This window comes from Grammomys surdaster, unplaced genomic scaffold (assembly GCF_004785775.1).
Source record: "Grammomys surdaster isolate TR1022 unplaced genomic scaffold, NIH_TR_1.0 125925, whole genome shotgun sequence".
In the NCBI taxonomy this organism is placed as follows: domain Eukaryota; kingdom Metazoa; phylum Chordata; class Mammalia; order Rodentia; family Muridae; genus Grammomys; species Grammomys surdaster.
Window position 1 is genome coordinate 3,152,435 of NW_021620749.1, and position 25,664 is coordinate 3,178,098.

Here is a 25,664-nt window from a genome sequence, read left to right on the forward strand (position 1 = left end):
GGGAGGGGAGGGGAGGGGAGGGGAGGGGAGGGGAGGAGAGGAGAGGAGAGGAGAGGAGAGGAGAGGAGAGGAGAGGAGAGGAGAGGAGAGGAGAGGAGAGGAGAGGAGATCCCTGCTGATCTCAGGGGCCAGCTAACCCAACATATATGCAGAGAAACAACAGAGACAATCTGCCTCAAACAAGACAGGCAATGAGGACAAGCCCAGTGCTACCCTACCCTGTGCTGTGAATCCAGATTCGACACTCTTGCCCATGCACGCACATGTGCACATACAAACACATAGGCACGCTCATGCTCATGCACACATTCACACACACATACAGACACATATACACATATGCACACACACATGCATGTGCACACACACATGCACATACACGTACAGACACATGCAAGCACACGCACACATGCACACACACATGCATGCACGCACAGAAGGTTAACTCAGTATAGTTAGGGAAGCTCTTTTGTCAGCCCTTTGTGTTTTTACTTCTTTTTCTATCTGTGATTTTTGTTTCTTCTCTAGAAGTTTTTCCCCAGTAAAGAGAATTCACAAAAGGTTCAAACACTGCACAGAAAACCAGAGAAAATGGATCCCAGGAAGAGCTGACTATATACCACTCCATGTCTGTCCTTCCGTGTCTGAAGATCCTGCATTTAAAGAGTCAATACTTAGTCACTAAAAATATTTGAGAGGAAAAAAAAAACATCTGTTCTAAACAGGCAGAGACAATTTCTTGACGTCATTACACACTATACAGTATAGATGCTATTTCTGTGCCATTGACATTATGGGAGGTATTATAAGCAGTCTAGAGAATATTTAACATATGGGAAGATATGTATAGATTCTATGCAAATTCTATATCAAGATATGTTTAGACATTAATATATTTGTGAGGACTTGAGCACCTGTGGATATGGGTAGCTCAAGGCCTCCAGAAGCAATTCCTCATGGGTACCAAAGGGCAGAGTGCAGACCAGGCAGCAGAAATCACTATTCATGTTTCCAAGGAGGCCAGGAAGCTCTGGAGATGGGGGAGGACAAGCTGTTCCACCCCCTAATGATGTATTCATGTAGGAAGACTATGGGCACAAATCACACCATAGAGCATGGGGCTTCTGAGATAAAATCTTCACCCAGCCCTTGATCTAGGGATGAGAAGGGGGGTCCCAAGTGCAAGACTGTGACATGGCTGAGGTGAAGCAGCCACATCAGATCTCTGGGGCTTAGGGGCTGATATTGATGGTGAGCCTCTGAGCTCATCTCTGGGTATCGTCAGAGCTGTGGCTCATGAGAATTCTATAGAGAAATGAGCCTGGAAGAGTGAACCAGCATTTAACTGTGGGAACTTCAGGCATCGATTGACATGCTCGCATCCTTTCTCCCTCTGTTTCTCTTTAAGTTTCCTTTGTTGGTTTCTTAACTTAATCAATTCTCTTTAAAATCTCTTATGAGATTTGTAACAACCATATATTAAAACAAGATGTGTTGTTGCATAGCAGTTCTGAAATTGAAATCAAGCAACGTCTATAAGAACACCCTGGGAGACCCCCGTGCTGCCAGGTCTTGGTTCTGAGAACTGTTTTTATTTGCTGCAATCAAAAATGCCAGTCTGCTCTGATAGGAGAGGAAATGAGACTCAGAGTCTGAAGGATAACACCGCTGAGGGCTGATTTCATATGCTCTTCCCAGGATCGATGGTCCCAGCCCCCACAGCGTCCAGATCTTAGCTCCTCCCTTTGTTCTGACAAGCCAGGATACCCAGATTCGCCATTTGGTTTGGTTTCTTTTCAGAGCTGTAAGCCCAGTGACTTCATCTGGGAGGAAAGTTAAGCAATAAAGTCTGAAATGCTCCACACTGGGGTGGAAAACCTCTGCAGAGATAGCGCCTCTGGGAAGTGTCTATAGAAAGTAGGAAAATCATGAAAGGTCAGAGTCTTACTTCTGTGCCTAGAGAAATCCATCCACCTGTCCATTTCATGTTGGGTTCAACTCCTCTGCCAAAGACTTCTTCAAAGACACTGGTATTGGCAGTCCCAGGAGTGACTTTGGTGGTCTATATAAACCAATGGTGCTGCCCCCAGAACAGGATAAAGCCTGCAGTCTTCAATAGCTGGGGAGCCTGTGACCTAGCGCCCTGTGTGAGGATGAGGCTGTGGAGGCTATGCTCACCCCCTTGTCTGAAAGCAAGCCATTGTAAGAAACCTAAAGTGACCTCTGCAAGCATTCCTCAGGCTGGGGAAAGGTGTGGTCTAGACAGAGCTTGAGGACTTGACCTGGGTCCCTAGCATCCATGTAACAAGGCAGGTGTGGTCACCCACACTGGTCATCCCAGAGCTTGGAAGTGAGACATACATACCTCTGTACATACCTGCATCCATACGGGTATCAGAACACACACTTGCAATGACAAACAAGACAAATTCTCACACTTCAGAAGGCCCTGAGAGAATTCCATAAATTCAAAAGGTTAGGAGCCAAGACTAACCACTAATGATTTGGGTTGAAAAAGACTAAAACACTGGATAAAATATTTCATTATGAAAACACCTCACCTGAAAATTATTGCTCTTCTTTCTGCAAATGGACCATGCAGAGATCCACAAAGAGATGCCCAGAGACTATTAGTGATGGCCACATGATACACACAACATGGACTCTAACCCAAGGCCTGGTCAACTCCAATCCAGATGCTGACAGTGTGCTTATCTTACAAAGAACCAGCACCATCCCCTCAGAGACGGGTGTCAAACACCACAGTGGCTCTAATTACCGCATCCTTAAGTCAGGGGAGTTTTATTATTTCCTATGAGTGCTGAGGGCTGACAGTGGATTACCAATGAAGCAATTCAACCTGACAATTTCTAACCATCCAGAAGAGGATCACTGGGGGAAACGGCATGAATTATTTATGTGTCAACATGTTCACACACTCTGGCAAAATAGCTCAACAGCCAGGAGTGCTTCTCCAATTAGCTCTGCCCTGGCATCCATGTATGATCCCTCAGACTCTTTGATTTCAACCCACAATTGCATCACTCACTCACTGACTTGCCTCAGTTTCTTCAACTCTAAAATGGGAACGGCGATGCTGCTTCCCACACTGGTGACCTTCGTAGGTATGGACTCCCACCAGGGCAGATTATTCTCTTCTCACAGGCCAAATGGTGAAATGCAATAAAGAACAAAGCTTTGTTGGGAGGTAGAAGGGAAGACTGGTCCCTCACAAGAGGCTCCATTGTTTCCAAGGACTTTGAAGCTTGGACAGAATGTCAAACCATCCCCTTTGAAGGTGCTCTGAAGAGCCAATGTGAAAAATGTTGACTGATGTGTGACTGTCCACAAGCCAAGGTGGCCTCTGCCCTGGTCACCTACCGTGAATTACAAACTGATGATATTTCAAATAATAAGGAACACTGGCGCTGGCCAGAAAGGATTCTGCAGTCCCATAAATAGCAACATTCATCACTACAATGCCTGCCAAAGGTGGCCGTGAATGCAGATTACCCTCCGTGCTTCTGAGGCCAGTGAGGACAGGACAAACTACCTCTGAAAGTGGAGTCTCACTGTTCCACATCCCACTTCTAAATGTTCCATGAGATTTTGGGGACACCTCCCATATCCCTGTTTGTGCTATTAACTCAACCAAGTCATTTTGAATTCTATATAAGTCTCTATTCTAAAGTGGACACTCAATTCTACAATACAGACAACAGATAGACTTTCTCCTAGAAAGGGTGATAACGATACTGTAACACTCGGCTTTGACTGTGTTATGCACTGTAACAAATGGACCCACGGGCTTTAAACAGCAAAGATTTGTTTCTCACTCACAAGACATGTTCTCTGCAGCTCTGTCTACACCCTTGTTCACTGCAAGATGCAGACTGAAGACGGAGTCCCCACATAGGACGCGCCATTCTCCCATCAAGGGAAGAGAGAGAAACGGAAAACACCTCACTTCTGCCCTCAATTTGTTAGTCAGAGAAAGTTTTGTGGCAGGGCCTGGTGTCCACAGAGTGGGACAATAGAACTCTCTCATGGGGATTTGAAAAAAATGAGATTAAGTATTTAATCCACCACAAATCCCCGCAGAGTTTTGAAAAAAAATGGTATGTAGAGTTGAAAATGTTGTGTGAGGTATGATTTAAGATGTACAGTGGTCTTTAGTTCCTCCATCAGATGGATGTGGATCCCAGACCAGAGGATCTAGGATTGTGTTTTCCCGTTCCTATTGAGCGGAGGCCATAGGAATCAGCAATCCCATCCACAGAAGCAGAAATGGTGGCCATTGGGTTGTTGTCAAACCTACAAGCCAGTGTGCTACAGTCCTGCCCACTTTGGTTCTCATGGCACCGTGAACCCTCTTTCAGTCTGAATCCATGACTGGCTCCGTGTAGCAGACCCCTTGCTGAATCCGTGACTGGCTCAGTGTAGCAGACCCCTTGCCAAGTCACCGAGGACATGAAACATATCTGAGGACTGACATTCTGTTAAGCAGAGCAACTGAGATTCTGGTTGTTTGTTACCATGGCAAATGTAGCCTGCCTTGCCTCATACAAAATGTCACGATGACACTTTGACAGTGGGCCGTGGCATACGCCAAGCATTCCAGACTCGCCAGGAAGTGAGTTTGCAGCTAGCTAGCATCCTTGCAGAATGCCTTCTTCCTGCTGTGAATTCATGCTTCCCCTGGGAAGACTTTAACACCAAACAAGCTGATTTTAATCTGTCTCCACTCTTGCACGTTGGTGTCTGGGCACATCACACTCCTTAGCGCTACCATAGGTTTTTTCCCATAGGATTACACAAGCCTTTCTGATGGGACCTGGTTCACACTAACCGCCTCGTATATGTAAAGAGCAACCATGTGGTTCTACATAGTCTCCTCATCTGTCAGGCACTTGCCAGCTGCTGGCTGCCATTTTTACATCTATTTTTTTCTTTAAGATTTATTTATTTTATGTATGTGAGTACATTGTCATTCTCCTCAGACACACCAGAGGAGGGCATCGGGTCCTATTACAGATGGTTGTGAGCCACCGTGTGGTTGCTGGGAATTGAACTCAGGACCTCTGGAAGAACAGCCAGTGGTCTTAACCGCTGAGCCATCTCTCCAGCCCGCATCTATTTATTTATGTTGAGTATATGTGTGCCCACGTTGTGGCTCGTGTGTGGAAGTCAAAGGACAACTTGTCAGTTCTCTTGATCCTGAGAATCAAACTCAGATCACCAGGCTTGGCAGCACACACTGTACCTGCTGAGCCAGCTCACCAGCCCACGGATTATTTCAGTAGTTGTCTCCCATGGTTTCTTTTCAAACCTTAAAACAATCTGAAAGCTTAAGACCATTCCCATTTGACAAATAGAGAAAGTTGGCTCTTGGATGAGGAGTTGAGGTCAAAATGATAGTTGAGGTGGTAAATCGAGAGCAGACCTCAGGGCTCTCCCCCTCCCACCCATCGGCAATGTATTACTGAGCCAGCAACCACGCCTGCTGCTGGCTTTTCTCTTAGCTAGGAACCTTCCTGCCCTAAGCTCACCGGGCCTGATAGAGGGACACGGGCAGGATGACCCAGGGCTGGGACGACTGCACAGAGGGTAAAGAGCTTGCCCTAGAAGCATGAGGGCCTGGCATTGATCTCCCAGAACCCATGTTTTTAAAAGCACGGTGGCATGTGTGTACAATCCTAGTGCTGCAGGTGGGGCTAGGCTCCCTGGGCTGAGTGGCCAGAGTGGCAGTTACAGGCCATGGCAGACCTTGTTGCAATTCAGGCGACAGGATCCTGAGGAACAGCTAAGGTTGTTCTCTAAACACTACACTCACACACACACACATACTCACACATACACAAACTCACACTCACACTTATGCACACATACTTATACACACTCACACTCATATACACATACATACTTATACACACTCACACACACAAACTCACACTCACACACACACACTTATGCACACACAGGATACACACACTCATACATACATTTACACACTCATACACACACACACAAACTCACAATCACACACAAGCTCACACACATACTCACACACTCATGCACATATACTCACACTCATGCACACATACTCACACTCATACACACTCATGCACACATAATCATACTCATACACACTCACACACTCACACATACACACTCACACATTCATACACATACTCACCTCACTCTCATACATACACATACACTCATCACACACTCACACATATTCATGCACTCATGTACACACTCACACACTCTTGTACACACACTCATACACACACTCACATACACACACTCACACATTCACACACACAATCATACATACACTTGCACTCATAGACACTCACACGCTCATGCACTCATGCACACTCACGCAGGTTTATGTACTCATATACACACTCACACATGCTTGTGCACTCATATGCATACTCACACACGTGCACACATACTCTCACACATAGTAACATGTACACGCGCAAAGACATGTAGAAAATAAAAGAATAAACTTAAAATGTAAAACAAAGGCAGCCCACTGGCCTTTTCTTCCAGGTCTAACCAGTTCTGTGATTGTACCAGCAGAAGCTCTGGCCAGCCTGACCCAGTGTGGCCTCTGTAATGCCATGTACAACCCACGATGCAACCAAGTAGCCAGTTGACAAATCACGGGGAAGGAAAAATAAAATAAAAACCCATAAAAAATTACAATCTATTGTAGGAAAGATCAATTGTAAGTCTGGACTCCCTGCCAGAAAGCACAATGGTGAGGATGTCAATTTGGGCCAGGCTAGCTCAGCTTGCCTGAGGTTTGCACTTCACTGTGGAACTCCAGCCAGAGCCCTCTGTGGAAGGAGGAAGATGGTGGTGATGTTGACGGTGGTCATTATGGTGATGGTGATTCCCCAGCTACAATGTCATCCTTAGACAACATTACGTAATCCTGAATTATGTACCTGTTAATTAAATACATCTCCTTTTACAATTTCTCAGATATTTTCATGTAACATATTTATAGGAGTAGGTTTGTGGATAATGACAGGCAGAATTACCCACAAAACACTGAGGAGAGCGAATCACAAAAACTGATTCTAAAATAGTCCAATGTTACATTGCCCAGAATTAAGTAGGTTTCTACAGCTCAGAAGGCTAACATGATAATAAAGACCATATTTGCTTATGATACTTGGCTCTCAGGCTAGGAAGAGCAAGAGACCACAGTCACTGGCCACTACAAATGTGGCAGGGTCAAATGTGAGGTTACCAAGTCCAGCACAAGCATGGTAGAGCACGGTAATAAGTCCCAGCAGCATCCCAGTCTCTACTGTCATCGTGAGTCTAGCACAGATGCACTCCAGCTTGTGGTTGATAAGTTAGCAAAAACCTCACCTTGACTGGGCACACCCAACCCTGGTGTGGAAGAGACTCACTGCAGATACTCTATGTTCCCACTTGTCAAAGCAAAGTATTTGTTGCTGTCACAATATTGTTGCTGTCACAGAAGCAGATAGAATGCTGCAGCACCAGATAGGATGAACACAATCTAGCAAAAGTTAGACCAGGTTAGACCAACATTAGGCCAGGCTAGACCAATGTTAGACCATGTTAGGCCAGGCTCAATGGGACATCTCATGAACAGTGGCCTCCCGAAACCCAGGATAAGGGGACAGGAAGGGTACCAGAGGTTCCTGTCACATGTCTCATCTGCTCATCTTCCCACCCACCAAACTCATGATTTTCACTCTCTTCTCCCATCATCCTTCAGCACCATCTCCCTTAGATGACAACATGGTCTTATGCTTAGTTGGGAAGAAGTCAGACTGAGTAAAACACATCTTCACCAAGTTTTACAGTCTTCCCCTGTTAGGTCTCAGCCACTTTCTGGTCTCATCTCTCTAACATCAAGGGCTAGCGCTGATGCTACTCAAGACTCCTTTACCCACCTCTCTTTTCTCTCTTGCAAGCCCCTCCTTGCCAGTATTTCTGTTAACACTGAACATCTGCAATGTCTACCATCCTAAGAATACTCACGCTTAGAAGCCTGTGATGTTGGCATTAGAGAGACACAGACAGGAAACTTATCTGGAGTTCAAGGCCAGCCTGCTCTACACAGTAAGTTACACACCGGTCTAGAGCTACAGGAGAAACTCTACCCCCATTTTCAAGAATAACCTACGCTTCTCAGGGTTGCGTGTCCAGGTCCTCTCTAGTTCTCAGCTCTCCTCCCACACCACCTGAGAAGAACTTCCTGTTGCTCATGCTGACCCCACAGCCTTCTCTCTCTAACACTCTTCCCTGATGTTCATGGCTCCAGGAAACCTGCTCTACTTCCAGGATCCTCTGCAAGCTATGTCTAGTCTTCCTGGTGCTCTCAGAGCCTACTCCATCTGGAGCTTTGCTCTTCCTCTCCCAGTACCTCCAGGCAGGTCCTGGGATTTCATTGCTAACTTCTGCATGTGACATTACGTTTCTTCCTTGGACCATAGCACCTCTCCCAACTTCTCTGATCGAAGATCCAGCTGCACACTTGGCCTCCTGGCTCAGGTGCCCAACAAGCTCACACTACCTATGAACCCAATACAGGTGAACTCAGTGACAGCATCAACTTGGTGACATCAGTGTGAGGGGCTACAGCATTCACCTGGCTCCTCTGTGAGTGACCATTTACAGAAGCCAACACCCACCTAACAAAATACTAATAGTAGCCAATCACTTCCCCTGCTTAAAAGTCACCAGCAGGCCGAGTGTAGAGGCACACACCTTTAATCCCAGAACTCCAGAAGACAGACCAGTGGACTTCTATGAGTCTGAGGTCAGCCTGATCTACATAGCAAGTTTCAGGCCAGCCAGGGCTACATTGTGAGACCTTGTCTCAAAAGTAAATAAGTCAGGGCTAGAGAGATGGCTCAGCACTTAAGAGCACTGTCTGCTTTTCCAGAGGTCCTGAGTTCAAACCCTAGCAACTACATACTGGCTCACAACCATCTGTAATGGAATCCGATGCCTTTTTCTGGTGTGTCTGAGAACAGCAACAGTGTGCTCACATATAAAATAAATAAATAAATAAATAAATAAATAAAACTTTTTTTAGGTTGTTAAAAATTTTAAGAGCTTCCAGAGAGTTCCACTGCCTCAGGAAAATCTAGATACATAGTGAGGTCCTCCAGAATCCTTGCATCCAGCCCCTGCCTGCACTCTGTATGCCTGCCCCTATCTCCAGCCTCTTACTCGCCTGACTCATGCTAAGACCTATGAGTTTTCAATTCCCTCTCAGGGAAGCCTTCTTCGAAACCATCTGTAGGGGCCACCTTCCTGCACACTGAACATGGCCAGGCCATGCGCTCATCACTGCTGGCAAACATTCCTCATTCATCCGATTAGCAACCGGGCTCCAGACTGTGCAAGAAAAGTACCTTCCCTCACTCAGTGCTGTGTTCCCAGATCCCAGGACCAAAGAAATTAGGAACAAATTAAATATCCTGTATGGTCGCAAACCAGTTTGGCTCCTTAAGCACACAGAAGAAGAAAAAAGTTTATAGAGTCTTTTAAAGTTGCCAAGTCAATGAAGACAGCAGTCGTGGTCAGCCTGAAGCTCCTGTCTTCTGAGACTTATTCCAGAGAACCAGAGGGGCCAGGTGGCTCCCGCTGAGCTGCAGACTAACGCCTATTCTTGATGTTTCTCTCTATCAGCGTGGCTTTAGGTCCCATCACCACCCCTAGTCCTAAGTTCCCATCCACTCCTCCGATATTCCACACCTTAGTGAAGGAACCTCTGGTTTCTCAGCTTCCTGGGCGGCAGATCTGGCTGCCACCCTTCCCTTTATTCTTCCCTTGCTTAATTCTTTGCAGACCAACTCCTCAAGCCCTGGGCTGCAGCTCCTTCACAGGGCTTCTTGATGCAAAGAAGGCATGCTTCCTCTGGACTCTCCACTGCCATCTGCTGGAAAATTCATGTCATTAATTCACAAATCTATACCTCTCAGATAACAGGTGTACAGTAAACAACCCACACATGGTGGCCCTGGTTGAGTTTGTCCATTCAATCCCATATTTGTCTCTCATACCCACCCATCCTCACCGCTCCAGTATTTGGGGTCCACATCACTGTGTCGTCTTCCGAGATAGTCTCACTGATGGTAGTCCCTTATTTGGGATGTCCCCCTCCACACCACTCAAAACAAACTTTGAAACAAATCCCCTTCTTTATCCTCTAACCCAACATCCCTGGTCACCTTGGTGTATCTAAAAGGAAAAAAATCACTTTTGCATGTCATAGTGTGTGGCCTGTCCACCACCTTGTCCTCCCTCTGCTCCACACAAGCCCTGAGCCCTGAGCCCTGAGCTCACAGTGACCTGACTCATATCCACCTTCATACCTACCGCGGCACTAGGTCTGCCTGAGATGCCCCTTCAATGCCTTTGTGACAACTAAGAGCCCCCCAGGGGAGCCTTTTGGAAGGCTTGGCAGACTCAGAAGTCCTCTCTGTGCCTCTGATGCTTTCCATAGAGGTGACAGACCATGTGTGGGTGGCACCATCTGACAACCAAGATAAAAGATGTCTTTTGTTTTCTATTTTCAGCAAGGACTATAATCTGGCCTATGATCTGTGCTCAATAAAAGAGATAGAATCAGTAATTTCTTATAAATGAGGTTCGACCTCTCTGAGTGTGTCTCAGATCTGTAATATCTCTTCTTCACCAGTCGTATGCACCAGGAGCCAGGCAGTACTTAGCTTTCCTCTAGAGCTGCCATGGCATTCACATTTGTTGTTCTTGTGGTTTAAATATGGCCCCAATAGACTCATTGGTTGAATACTTGAAGTCTATAGCTTATGGTTTAAATGCAGTCCCGATAGGCTCATTGGTTGAATACTTGGTATCTATAGCTTGTGGTTTAAATATGGCCCCATAGACTCATGGGTTGAATACTTGGTGTCTATTGCTTGTGTTAGTGCTGTTTTGGAAGCTGTGGAATTTTCAGGTGGTGGGACTTTCAGGTGGTGGAACTTAGCCAAAGAAATGAGTCACTAGGGATAGACCTTGAGAGTTTCAGTCTAGCCCTGTTTCCAGTCAAAGCTCTTTGCTTCCGTGATCTGTCCAGATGGGAGGTGTCTCAGCCACATGATTCTGCTGCCATAAATTTAGCCATGATTTCCTGTCTAAGATGGACTGCACCCACTCAAACCATGATCCAGAATAAAGCCTCCCTCTCTTAAGTTGTAGCCATCAGGCATTCCCACAGCAATGATAAAGGCGTACAATGCTTTGCTGCTCGCAATTCTGCCGAGTCCTTCCCCTGCTCAGGAATCAAAATATGTTCACAAGCTCCATCTGACATGAACAGATTGTCTGAAGCAGAAGTCTAAAAGGTGAACATATCCCTAGCATTCAGTCTCAGAATTCCACACAAGGACTTGCAGAATAGAGATGTGTGTCTGTTTGAAAATGGCCTCTCTGTCCACTGAAGGTTGGTGGGATCAGGAGGCCAAGCTGTGGGAGCAGTCATCCTTAGAGATTCATTCCACCAACTCCCATTCACTAAGAGGTCCTTGGTGTCACCTAGATTTACCACCAAGTCCTAACAAATGACCCTCTTGGGAGACATGGTGTGGGCAGGAGGTCTACACATTAGTTTCTGCCCTACAGTCAAAGGCCATCTGCCACTCAGCCCTCCCTCTGCATGACAGTAAAGCGATGACAGTAAAGACGGAAAGGTCAGGACATGGAGCCATGGCTTCATCACCTTCTATGAATTTCACTTTCACATAGCGAAGGAAAACTGTATTTATTATGTGTAACTGATATTTTTAAACATACACATATAACATGCTAACATAACAAACCTTTATTTTTGTCTTCTGATTTCCTTCTTACCTTTCCTTTGTGCTTTTATTTCTGGGTTTTACACTTGCACATGAGCAATTTTAGCTCTTTTTACCCCCACTACACTCCCCATTCCCTGTTCCTCACTCGTTGAAACTCTTCTTTCCCACCAAGTCCCTCTCCTACTGTCTATGTCTTGTTTCATGTGCATCCCACTGAGTATAACTAGGACACCTGCATGGGCGTGGAGGGGGTTATTCACAAAAGCACAGACAACTTTTCAACAGCTATACCACTGAAGAAAGTGACGTGGCTATGAATTTATAGTCTTCTTGCTGAGAATACAGGCGTGTACTGCCAAGGACCAGCCTCAGCTTGGAGAGGGGCTCCTGAGAAAAGGGGAGTTTGAGAGCATCAGGGGGAAAAAATGACTCAAAGTGAAATCGTGGGGTACAAGCTGACAGCCTTTGTTCTGCTCGAGATAGCTTTCCAGATAGCCCTCTAATCAAGACAGCTCTCTCTTGCTTGAAAAAAATTTCTAAAAATTCTCTGGATAACTCATCTCTTGTAGATCAAAAGCCCGGTCTTTTATTTATATCAATTCAATCATTTTCCAAGGTCCCCCAAGTTCCCCCCACAATTCTTAGAAAAAGACAGCAAGCACATTTTTAACACATTGCCAGTGAATTCAGAGATCTACTTGCCTTTGTAAGCACAAACAATAAACTTAGCTGGGTGGGATCCCATCCTGAGATGACCATTCCAACCACGCCTGGACCTAAATTCATTCTGTCCCAGGCTGACCTTGAACTCAGGAATCTGCCTGCCTTTGTATCTTTCTGACAAGCTGGCTCACAGTGCAGCTGCCTCTGTTCTTTTAGGTCCATGAAGCCCCTCATATAATTCACATTGCATTCTTATATATTACATAGTTAAAAAATTATATATTTTTGAACTCATATTTTTGGCATTCTTTCCCACAGCCTTAAAGGCTGTCCTGAACTCCACATCATTCTACCATTTTGCTGAGACATTAGACACACCCTCATTTCCCGGATTTATTCTGTCTGATTATCATGGGGTCATTAACCTTGGCAGAGTAGACATTCCCCAATAACCTTGACAGGGAGAATATTTCCTGAAAGAGGAACATGAAGTAAAATACATATTTTTTTATACAAACAATCCTCATGCCCAATAATCATTATATATAGACACACACACACACACACCTCATGCCTAGCAACCATCAACATTGGTGAAGGCCCACACCCTGATGTCTCTGTTCCAGGGATGGGAAATAATGTCATGCCATCCCTTCTACATGGCCATGCAAGATTCAGCAGTGGACCATCATACCCACTTCATGAAAACTTGGAGATTGAACCCAAGGTTTCATGCATGCTGAGAAGGCAATCTGCAAACTGAGCTACAACCCCTAAGCTCCTAACAAGATCATTCTGAAAAGGGGGAAAAAGGCTCAGCTGTGTTTGGTCCTCAGTGAGATCGCCACACCTGGTTCTGTGTATAGCCCAATTTTGGGGAGCTGGCAGTTCAGAACTGGGAGGGCTTTGGCAAAGTCTTCTCTCTAATGAACCAGAGAGTAAATGTTTACTGGGGACAGCCTATGCCATAACTACCAGCTTTGTTAACTAATGTTAACATGGCAGTAAGGAAGGAAAATGAACAGGGCTATGTCCTGATGTGATTTTATTTATTATCATTTTCATGGGTCATAAAGTATTAGTCTTCTTGAGACTTTTTTTCAACCTTTTAAAGAATGTCAAAACCATATTTAGCTCTCCCGTATTTAGTAAAAACAGAGAACAATACAATGCAAAGGAGTATCCCACATGCAGGGGTGCATGGGAAGAGCAGGAGCTTCCCTTCCTCTCCCAGCACATCCTACAGATCAGGGCTGAGACCCAGCAGGCAGTGGAGCTGGAGGAGGAGGCCTGCCTGATCCTGAAGAGCCCAGAACATTTATGCTTGCACTTCTCCTTTGAGTGAAAACCTAACAGGAAACAGAGGCTCCTGACCTTTTGCAGAGCTTGGATTGAACTTTCATGCAGAAACAGGGCCTCATCAGTAAATAGTTCTCTTATTAACATTGCATTTCCAAAGAAAAAGACTAAGGAACACACACATTTGGTTTTAATGGGGTTTTGCACTGGTCCCTTCTCTTTCTGACTTGCTTTTGTTTCTTTGGACAGAAACTGTTCCAACTTCAAGATCCCTGGCCCTTCTCCAAGTAGCATTTATTCTCAGTCCTTGTTCATTTTGGAATCTAAAAGTCTAAACTTTATCCTACTCCCGGAGAGCCATTCTTTGTCAAAACCCTCTCTGCCAGCACCCCAGTTTCTGTAGGAAGCTGAGGAGCCTCTGGCCGATTGTTAATCATTAGTGATGGCATGCTACCTTTGCCATAAATCATGTATCTGTGGGCTGGAGAGATGGCTCCGCAGTTAAGAGTGCTTGTTACTCTCACAGAGGACCAGGGTTCAGTTCCCAGATCCCACAAGGTGGATCACAACCATCCACAACTCAAATTCCAGGAGACCCAATGTTCTCTTCTGCCCTCCAACAACACCAGACATGCATGCAGTATACATACATACACGGAGGAAGAAACACATACACATAAAACAAATAAATGTAAAACATAAAGTTGAAATAATGAATTCCATATCCGCTGCAAGCTTTGATCTGTATACGCCAGCATGGAAGCTATTTGTGCAGAAAGCCATCCTCTAAGAATGACTAGCAATACCTCTCATCATTCAAAACATCTACTGCCAACACAGCATCCAAATGATTCAAACTTTCTGGCCACTACTTGTGCTGGCTAGTTTTATGTCAACTTGACATAAGTTAGAGTCATTTTGGAAGCAGGAACCTCAGTTGAGAAAATGCTCCCACTAGACTGGCCTGTGAGCAGCACCTTCCACGGCCTCTGCTTTAGTTCCTGACTTGAGTTCCTGCCCTGCCTTCCTTTGGTGATGAAATGACCTGGGAGCTGTACACTGTAATAAACCCTTTCCTCCTTGGTTGCTTTTGTTCATGGTATTTTTATTATAGCAATAGAAACACTAAGACACCAGAAAAACAAAACATGGCAGATCTTGACTAATCTTAAATAGCGTAACACATCTGGACATGCCTGGAAAAAAGTCACTTTTCCCTACTGGGGATCCTGGTGGGAAAACAAATCTGGTACTCTGCTATTGACTCTCCTGTCTTTCCACAGTGCTGTCTTTGGGCTTTGCCAGATTCCTCAGTAGTTTCTCTCACAGGCTAAGGGACCCTCAGCACTCCTTATAATCTGTAGTCTACAGAGCCCTCTCTTTCTTCATCTTTCATTTTGCTGACTTTTTCTCATCGTACCTTCATGAGGAAACCTAAGGAAAACACAGTCAACTGTTTGTTAGAATGTGTGTGAATGAAGCCAATGGAAAGGAAGCTGTTTTTACACCAGCCACTGCTTCTGGAAAGGATGCTGCACCCACGTCAGACATTGTACCAAGAGGCATGGGTGCTGGTTATTCCTATCTGGAGCCATGATACCTTCAAGGCTGGTGTGATGGTTTGTATATGCCTGGCCCAGGGAGAGGCACTATTTGGAGGTGTGGCCTTGTTGGAGTAACTGTGTCCCTGTGAGTGTGAGCTTTAAGACCCTAGTACTAGCTACCTGGAAGCCAGTCTTCTCCTCGAAGCCTAAAGATGAAGATGTAGAGCTCTCAGCTCTTCCTACACCATGCCTGTCTGGACACTGCCATGCTCCTGCCTTGATGATAAGGGACTGAACCTCAGAACCTGTAAGCCAGCCCCAATTAAATGTTGTTCTTATAAGAGTTGTCTTGGTCATGGTGTCTATTCACAGTAGTAAAACCCTAACTAAGACAGCTGGTGAAGGGTTTTCTACCAAATTGTTGTCTCTTACTTTGTGTTGGCCACTGTCTCAGTAAATACTTTGAGATGGAGGTAATATCCTGGGTAATGCCATGCTTCCCCTAAAAGCTTCTTTGAACAGTCATTAGAGATTCAGAGAGCCCATGTTGGCTATGTGGGTCACCAAGTGGTAGCCTTCAACTGACTGCAAGTCTCTTCTGGCCTTAGCTATGATGGCCCTTTCCTCTCTTTGCTTTGCTGTCTCTGTATTTATATCAATGTGACTCTTCTCCTCGGTGGTTTTAATCTGTTGCTTTCTTTCCTTACTTATGATGCTCAAATTAGCCCAGCATTTCCCAGTCAGTAGATATCCCCACCCTTTGAGAGTTCACCTTGGGCTTTCCCAGCTCCAGTTCTCTAGGCAGACATGGAGATTCTTTGTACCTCAAAGAAATAACTGCTCTGTAGAAGCCAAGACCTGACACAAGCCATGATGAGCAAGCCTTCCTACCAAATCCCTCAGATTAAAACAGCAAAGGTGTTTTAAAAGAGCCCAATTTCTGCAAAGTACACATCCCTGAGCTAAACCAGAAGGTCTAGATTACCCCGTCCTGTACTGGGACATATAGCTTAGTAAGAGAACACATCCCTAACATCTGTGAGGTCCTAGGGTTAGTCTCCACCACCCTCTATAATGATAATATTTAAAATCACAGCCCTCTAGGAACTCTTTGTGGGGAAATCCCATGCCCATTGCCTCCAGTATCTATGAGGACACAGCAAGAGACTGACAGCAACCTCAGTTTCTCCATCCTTCCAGGGGCTAGCTGACCCAAATTTGGTACCCAAAGAAGAACAAACAATGGTCATACAAGAAAACAGTGGAAATACAATGAAAAGATCTTCACTGAGCTGCCTAATACAGGGGAACTGACTCTGACCCCATCCCAACCTCCCCAATTGCCTTATGTCCTAGCACCAGCTGCAGCTGTCTTCCTCGGAAGTGGCAGCTACTGTGAGCTCCCTTGTGATCAAAGCTAGGCTAGCACCAGACTCAAGGTGCAGCAATCTGGGGTTGCTGTGCTGTGTATCCTTATGATGTTTCAGTTCTGGTTGCTTTGGGGAGCAATATCCCAAGAGTTTTCTCGCCTAAGTACCACCTTCATTTGCTATTTTATCTGCTGTGGACATGCGCTGACTTGGGCTGCCATCACAGAATATTAGCAACTGGGTGCCTTCGACAACATTTATGTCCTCAAAGTCTGGAGACTGGAAGTCTCAGATGGTGGAGCAGTCCAGTTCTTTCCTGCTGAGAGCTCCCTTCATAGCTTGGCGACACCTCCTCTCCATGTCCTCACACAGCCCCTCCTCGGTTGGCAGACACGGTGTTTCCCATTGACTTCCTCTTCCTAAAAAGACATCCATCCTCCTGGGCCAGCTCCCTTCACTGTTCTTATGACCACACTCCCACTCTTACAGTCTCGTCCCCAAGCAAATCAAGGCCTGGGACTTCAGTGTATGCATTGGGGGAGACAGTTCAGCCCATGATAACTTAGAACTGCTTGCATTCTTTCTGAATCAACCCAGGATAATAGTAAAGGGACCCAGTGTTTCCATTGTCCCCAGGGGTCCTTAGCCTCCACATCAGTCCCCATACTCCACCAAAACCGACAGAGACCACCTGACCTCCACAGCTGAGCCTAGAACTATGCCTGCAATTGGTAAACTCAAGTAAATCCTGACTGCGTCATATTGGCTCTTTCTCCCGTATCCTAGTTCTAAGAATACACTGTCCCTTCCAAAGCTGCCCACTTTCCCCTCTGTATTTAAATGTGTGAGTTTCCCATTGCTAAAAGAGGCTTCTAGAAGTGGGGTGTAGACACACATAACATGCGTTCCAGGATTTCGAGAGTGGAAGCAGGAGGATCAGAAGTTCAAGGTCATCCTCAGCTACATAGCAAGTTCAAGGCCACTGTAGACTACAGGAGACCCTGTATCTAAGAACAAGCAAAATCATCCAGGGGCAGAAAGGTAGAGGGGATCCATGTATGGGTGAGAACTCCTGAAGAGAGCCAACAAGATAAATACAGCAGGGCATGGACCCCAGAGCCATCCTCCTCACTGTGCAGGAACATCCAGGAAGACTTACGGGAGACAGACACTGGCAGGAAGGACATTGTCCATCTCTGGGACAGCTTTTGGCACTGGTGCCCACAGGTCTGAAGAATGTTGTTCATCAAATACTGAATAGTCATTCTGATCTATCAATCTTGTTGGGTGGCCCACTTCTCTGACATCCCCTTTCTGACAGGGATTGTGTTAGAGGCTGCAGATCCTCAGAGACAAGTGCTCCCCTACTATAGAGACCTGGGCATGGGCGTAGACAGTTGCCTGGCAAGGCCCAGATCTACAAGGTTCATCTTGCCCCATCTGGGTCATGGTTTTTATTTCCCAGTATTCCTAAGGATTCTGTCTGTAGACTCATCTGTTACAGCCCATCCTACAGGTTTCCTTTTCTTTTTACTCAGCCAATTATGATTTCTTGTCAAAGATGACACTGCTCTACCGTTACCTAAATATGGTATTATTCAAAAGCAACACTGGACTTTGTCATTGCTTGGGTAGCAAGCTGAGTTAGTCAGCTTTCTGTCACTGTGATGGAATATTCAAAGGGATCGATTTATGAAGAAATAAGGTTTGCTTCGGTTCACAGTTTTGGAGATTTGGGCCCGTGATCAGCTGCCATTGCTTTGGGTGTTGTAGGGTGGTGCTTCGTGTGCCGAGTAGAACTTCTTACTGCAAAAACCACAAAGCAGAGGAGATAGGAGGGACCTCTTCCCTCCACCCTCAAGGGCACCCCTCGATGACCTGTCACCCTCTATATCATCCTATCCCTCATAAACACCCATCATACCCTCCCAATATGAACTGGCACAGAAACCAAGCACTTACCATGTGAACAGCACTTACTTGTGAGCCATCATGTGGATGCTGGAAACTGAACCCAGGTCAAGCCCTCTTAACTGTTGATCCCCCTTCTCCAGCCGCACGTGTAACACTTCAATAAGTCAACTGATGAATTTAAACGGGGCTCCAACAACAATCCTGCCTTCCTGTTGACCTTTTCTTTAACACTTGCAGCAAAGATGGAGTGAATGTAACAGGTGTCTCAAGGCTACAAACAGGAGCTTGGTTTTTCTTCCCTTGGCTTCGGTTACCAATGCTCAACTAAAGATCAAATGCTCAAGAAAAATGTTCAAAAACAGCCTCTAAGTTTTCAGTTGCTTAGCATTTACGGAGGTATGATCTGATCTCTCACTTTCAGGAATCCACGTCATTCCTCGTTTTACATATCGATCTGTGTGCCTAACCCATCTGTGAGTCACGTGGCCATCTCAGTTATCAGATTGCCTACTCTGGTTATATACCTATTAGCAATGGCCTCAAAGTACAAAGTCCTGCCAGAACCAAAGAACAGCAATCCTGCCCCTGCCAAGTGGCTCTGGCTATGTCCCACCTCACCCCACTGGCATTATTGGGGTTAAACTCATGCCAAAGAGTGAGCAAAGTTAAGCAGGGACTGTGAGTGTTGACCAGGAAGCTCAGGCTGTTCCTGGAACTTGTCCAAGCCAGAGGCCGAATGACAAATCAGAGCAGAACAAGACGCCTGAGGGAGCCCTTCAGAAGTCTCGTTCTGAGATACTCCATCCCTGTACATCCATGCTTCCCACCTTCCCCAGGAGCTTCCAGGGGCTGTGCAGGCTGCAGAGAGCAAATCTTTAAGAGCCAGTCTTGTGACATGCCAAACTCACCACCCACGTTGACCTTACATCATCTTAACACTTAGATAAGAGAGTGTGATTTGAGGCCATCACGGTCCCCATGTTGGGGGACATGGCTCTCTTCAGGCTAGTGAATAAAAGGCCTAGTAGCTATACTTAAAGGTCGTGTAATATACCCTCTGGGGCCTGAAAATCCCAGGGATCTGTTTTCTGACCCATAGCTAGCTAATGGCCCCCTGTGGCAGCTCTCTCCTCTGGCAAACCTACACTAGTCAGTCCTTCCACACACAATCTCCCATCTCTTCCCTTCTTCAAAGGCACTGCCTTAGGCTACTGTGGCTAAGAGACTGAAAAGTATAGTCTTGCCCAGGGACACATCACTTTGGTCCATTTCTGTCGGTGTCAGTTCTCTTATCTGGAAGAGTAAGAACCCTGTGCAGTCTTTAACTCACATCCCCAAACCGACTGCAAGTATGGATTAACTGGACAAGGAACGTGGCACAGACCTAGAAGACCTAGACCTCAGGAAGACCCTCCAGCCTCTGCCAAGTTCAAACATCTGCAGTTCTCCCAAGGCAAGCTCCTTTTTCCCCAGCACTGCCCACCACAGACAGCTATCAACTACAGGAGCTAACCTACAGGGCACTCGTAAATCTCCATGCAAAACAGACATTCCACTGAGGCCACCCTTGAGCTTCTCCAGGCTTACACGTAAGCGGGAATGTCTGCCTTGATAATTACACCCACATTTCAACCAACCCCAAACAGAAAATGAGAAAGAAATGGACCCAAGCGGAGCATAGACAAACCTTTTCTCTGGTCATTCCCAAAACACTACCATATAACTATTTACACAGGATCTGCCTTGGATATTATTAGCAGTCTATAATATGAGGTATGCAGGAATAAATGCATCACTTATATGAAAATCCTCCATCAATTTATATTATAAGGGGCTTGTGCATCTATAGACTTTGGCACCTTCAAGGGGATCAGGACATCAAGGGACTTCAGTCACTCTCAAGCCCATGTAGAGCAGGAAGATGAGGAAGAGAGGAAGAGGGGAGGACATCTCTGTATATTGAGTAGTTCATAATGACAACACAGAATAACAGTAGTAATTTATCATATATATATATATATATATATTTCAAAGTACTTATATCATGCATTGATCAAACAAGTTGAAACACCTCGCCTTACGCCTTATACTAGAAAGGAAGGACTTTTATTGAGGTGGTATCTCAATAGGTTGCAGTGGAATGTCTTCCACTTTCTTTTTTATCTTTTTTTTTTCCGAGACAGGGTTTCTCTGTATAGCTCTGGCTGTCCTGGAACTCACTCTGTAGACCAGGCTGGCCTCGAACTCAGAAATCCACCTGCCTCTGTCTCCCAAGTGCTGGGATTAAAGGCGTGCACCACCACCGCCCGGCTTCCACTTTCTAAAATAATGAATTAATCAATTAATTACTTAAGGAGTCTCTTAAGCTCAAGTCATTGTCAGGTTCATGATGTAAAATAAGAAAATGTTAAAGAGAAGGAGGGGGAAGAGGACTGGTGGATTTTTGTTCATGGTGACAATCACAATAGACATAGTCCTCGTATATGTGGGTATAATAAAACAGTTGTATCATGCATTCATCCAAGCTGGGGAGCCTGGATTCCAGACAAGTCTCCTAACAGACAGGTCTTATTAGCAAATAATCTCTGGCACTTCACTGACTCCTGCATGTGTCACTGACTCCTTCACTGAGTCCTTCCTTTCTGGTATAAGGCGAAGTATTTCAACTTGTTTGATCAATGCATGATATAAGTATTTTGAGATATATATACACATGAAAAATTATCTACTACTGTTATTCTGTGTTGTCATTATGAACTACTCAGTATACAGAGGTGTCCTTTCCTCTTGCGCTCTTCCTCATTTTCCTGCTCTACATGGACTCGATAGTGACTTGACGCTCCCAGTCCTGCAGCCATCAGGGATCAATGTCACAGACCAGCCTGGGCAGCAGTGGCCACGTCTACATTGCAATGCTCTGAGAAGTAGTGATGAGATGGCTAGGGAAAGCCCTGGATGGACATCACCTCACACAAGAGTCCCGACCCTCCTGCTCATTAGCTGTGTCCCGTACAGTCATCTGACCTCCCTGGACCTCAGGTTCTGTATCTGATGTGATGTCTGCTTGGCTTGGCCTTGAGGCGTCTTAAAGGACATGGAATAAAAAGCCTACCTTGGAATCTGAAATGAGGGACACAATTAAACCGAAGAGGCTGCGTCTGACACACTGGCACACCCGGCACACTTGGAGCTCCCAGGCACCTGTGAAACTGCAGATGGTTCAAACATCTAAAAGTGTCAACCTAGTAAAAGTGGCTACTCTCTCCTCATTAGCTGGCAACTCTCTCCTGGCAGACCCTTGATAAGAAAAGCTGGGACCCACACATGTAAAATCCAAATATGTTAGAACACTTTAGCTCTGAGATTATCCCCATAAGAAAAAGACAAAACTGTCCACCAACTAATCCCAGGTTGAAAGGTCTCTGTGCTTCTCATGCATTTTATACCTAACACAAGTCAGGCCAAGCAGACACCTCTGCTTTCAGGTGGCAGGACCTGGTCTACCAATTTTACCCATCAAAGATCTGTGACTACAAACCCGAAAATGAGGGGACAAATGCAGTCACAGATGTAGCCATGGTGACAGAAGGGCCAAGAGGTGGCTTGGTCTGTCTTGCATGCATAAGGATGAGTTCAATTCCCAACACACATGTTTTTAAAAAGCCAGGCAGGGTGGGGCACACTTGTAATCTCAGTGCTGGGAAACTAGAAATGGGGGGGGGGTCCCTAAAGCTCCCTGGCCACCCAGTCCAGGCTGCTTGGTGAATTTCAAGCCAGTGGGAGACCCTGTGGTGGTCTCTGAAGAATGATATTCAAAGTTGTCTCATGACCTCCACATGTAAACACACATACACACACAGAGGGAGGGAGAGAGAGAAAGAGAGAGAGAGAGAGAGAGAGAGAGAGAGAGAGAGAGAGAGAGAGACATAGGACGTTAGCCAGGTATGGTGACACATGCATGTAATCATATACTTATATTGCAGGCAGAAGGACCAAAGTAGCCTGGACTTCATGAGGCCCTGTCCCCAGCCCCTTCCCCAAGAAAAAGTGTAGTATCAATGTACTCAAGATCATGTACTGTGACATCAGACTAATAATAGGGCAGGCAGAGCCTGTGTCTTCAAGCAGAAAGCAACAAGGAAAGGCTTGCCCTGAGAACACAAGTACTTCTCACAGACAGCGAGGAAGTCAGAGCTATAAATCAAAGGGGAAGGGTCAAATAGGCAGCTGTCTGGACCCACCAGTGAGATGCCAGTGTTCCTGTCCCACTTCCAACATCCTGCAGCCTGGTCTGCACTGAGGACAAAATAGTTGAGGTTTCTGCCCAACGGTACCAGGACTCAGAGACTTTTTGTCTAACAGTATCAGAGCTAAAAGTAGAAGAATGAGCATAAAGCACTGAGTCCCATTCTACGGCTCTTCCTCCCAGCAGGGTGTCCTAGTCCAAGCATTGCAAGTTATGAAGCCCCTGCCATGCTCTTCTGACCCAAGCCAGCTCTGAGAACAGCTATCAGGGCCTGACCCATTGCCCCAAGTGCTAGGAGTAGCCAGCCCTCAGCCTTAGGGGTCCTTGCTGGTCTGTCCGGGCCTCCAGTGGCAGCCATGTGTCTGAGGTCAGAAGGCTGGAACAGGAAGAGGAGAGGCTCTAGGAAGGAAGTGCTGTACACAGCTGTCTAACAGCTCAGGTCCTCAGTTTCCCTGGAAACCAGCCGTAGCATCCCTCAGGAGTTCGTCTTTGCGTACCTTGAGGGAAGGCTGCTGGTTCTCCTGCCAGGGAGCCATCACCCAGTGTTCATGGTCAAGTAGTTCTCTACCCTTGTCAGATCTGGAATCTGAGTCCACAAGCAACATGCAGGTCCTGTCTCCAGGTGGATCATGCTTAGCGCCTCCCACTGGAGAGCAAGCATGTGGGTCACAGGTCAGAAAGACCAAGTTCAAAAATCACAGGAGAGTGTCCCTTCCCAGCACAGCACCCTCATGCTGGCCAAGATGAGTCTCCCCTCACTTGCCCCATCTGAAGCAACTTGCCTTCCCTGTCACCATCCTCAGCTAAGCATGAAAGGACGCGCGGGCTGCTCCCGGAAAACCCTCTTGGCTGTAGAGCGGAACCTAATGCTTCATGCTCATTCTTCTACTTTTAGCTCTGATACTGTTAGACAAAGAAGTCATGCTTGCATATGACAGCCTCTTCAATAGCACAAATGAATACAGAATGAAAATCCCCTCCCCCCAGGCTCACTGCCCACACAGGCAGAACCCATGCACACGGTGGCTTGAATATGTCACCAGAAGTGTTCTTTTCTTATTGAGGCATGCATGACATGCATCACTGTATATTCAGGTATTGTCTACATGGTAGCATGCATCGGCCCTTCAGTTAACTGCTTCGAAATGTTACACGTGCAGCAGACTTTTATAAACACACCGACAGGTTAGTTTGTTTTCAGAAAGAAATAGGGGTAATGTGTTTTTATTGGTTGGCTTGTAAAACAGCGGGTGCGCTATGACATTTTAATAAAGTTTTAAAATATTTTCTAATTTTATGTGTTTGTGGGTGCCTGAGTGTATGTATGCATGCCATGTGTGTGCAGTTGCCAGCACAGTCCAGACAAGGGCATCAGACCCCCAGAACTGGAGTTACAAGCAGTTATGAGCCACAAAGTGAGTGCTGGGAACTGTACCCAGATCCTTCGCAAGAGCAGCGAGTGCTCTTAACTGCTGAGCCACCTCTCTAGCCCTACATCATGACATTTTTACACACACGCATGCACACACACATGCACACACGCAAACATGCACACCATTGCACTTACCTCATACTCACCAAACCCCCTTACCATTCCTTGTCTCCTTCCTCTTCCTCTCAGTGAACCTACTGCCCCTTACACCCCCTCCTCAGCTGGAACACACACATGAATACATGTGTCTGCACAGACACATTATTTTCTGCATGTCAGAGAAAATGAGACATTTGTCCTTCCTGCCTCGTCATCCTCTCCTGTTTCCCAAGCATCTTTTCCTTGCTCTATCATGCTCCTTACTTTCATGCCATACAGACATATGACATCATGTACACACATGACATCATACACACACATGACACCGTACACACATATGACATCTTGCACACATGACATCATACACACATGACATCATGCACACATATGACATCATGCACACATATGACACCATACACACATATGACATCATACACACATGACATCATGCACACATATGACATCATACACACATATGACACAATGCACACATATAACATCATGCACATATATGACACGTACAGTCTGCATATGAGAGAAAGCAGGCTGCCTGCTGGCTTTGGAGTCAGCCTGTGAGTCTCTGCAGTCAGCCTTGGGTGACAAGTCAGCTCTAGACAAGGGTGGAGACGGTCATCCCTAACTGAGCCTCTCACCATCAGAACTTCCGCATCTGTCCCTCAGTGCTCTCTGCAACTCTCTCCCCTGGCTGCCTCCTGCCCAGGAGCTATGCCCTGTCATCACCAGGCTCTCGGGTTCCCAAAACAGTTCAGTCTTAAACACTCAACATCCTCTTAACACGACATCTGGCCACAGCCTTAGGAAAGATGAGCAGCGACTGGCAAAACAGATCTGTTTCCCAGACAAGGGGTCACTACCTCACCAGATCCCCCAACTGGGTCTTATTAATAATGGCCCCAAAGAGTTGTGGCTTGTGGGTAGGATTGCCAGTTTACCTTCACCGGGGACACCTTGCTTATGTTTTTTATTGTTGTTGTTTTGTTCTTTTTTATTAAATAATTTTATTTATTTACATTTCAAATGTTGCCTCCCAGTTGCCCCTCCCTACATTTTTCACCCCCTCCCTGTCTCTTTTGCTTCTGAGAGGTTGCTCCCCCCCACACACCTCACCCCCCAGCACCCCCCTTCCCAGGGGCATCAAGTCTAATCAAGGATTAGGCACATCCTCTCTCAATGAGGCCAGTCAAGGCAGTCCTCTGCTACATATGTGCGGGGGCCACAGACCAGCCATGTATGCTCTTTGGT

At 46.0% G+C, this 25,664-nt stretch overlaps 1 protein-coding gene and 1 long non-coding RNA gene across 3 annotated transcripts in view; one reads left to right on the plus strand and one right to left on the minus strand.

The window, feature by feature from the left end:
* LOC114608542 overlaps positions 1–19,048 on the minus strand; it is a 30,604-nt gene extending 11,556 nt beyond the window's left edge. For both annotated transcript variants that reach the window (XR_003709386.1, XR_003709385.1), the window contains exons 1-2: positions 18,691–19,048; positions 9,766–9,949 (exon numbers count right to left, since the gene is read on the minus strand). This is a non-coding gene — a long non-coding RNA (uncharacterized LOC114608542). The remainder of the gene's footprint in view (positions 1–9,765; positions 9,950–18,690) is intronic.
* The window catches only part of Kcnj6 (potassium voltage-gated channel subfamily J member 6), a 242,189-nt gene that overhangs the window by 161,353 nt on the left and 55,172 nt on the right, over positions 1–25,664 (plus strand). The window lies entirely within an intron of this gene.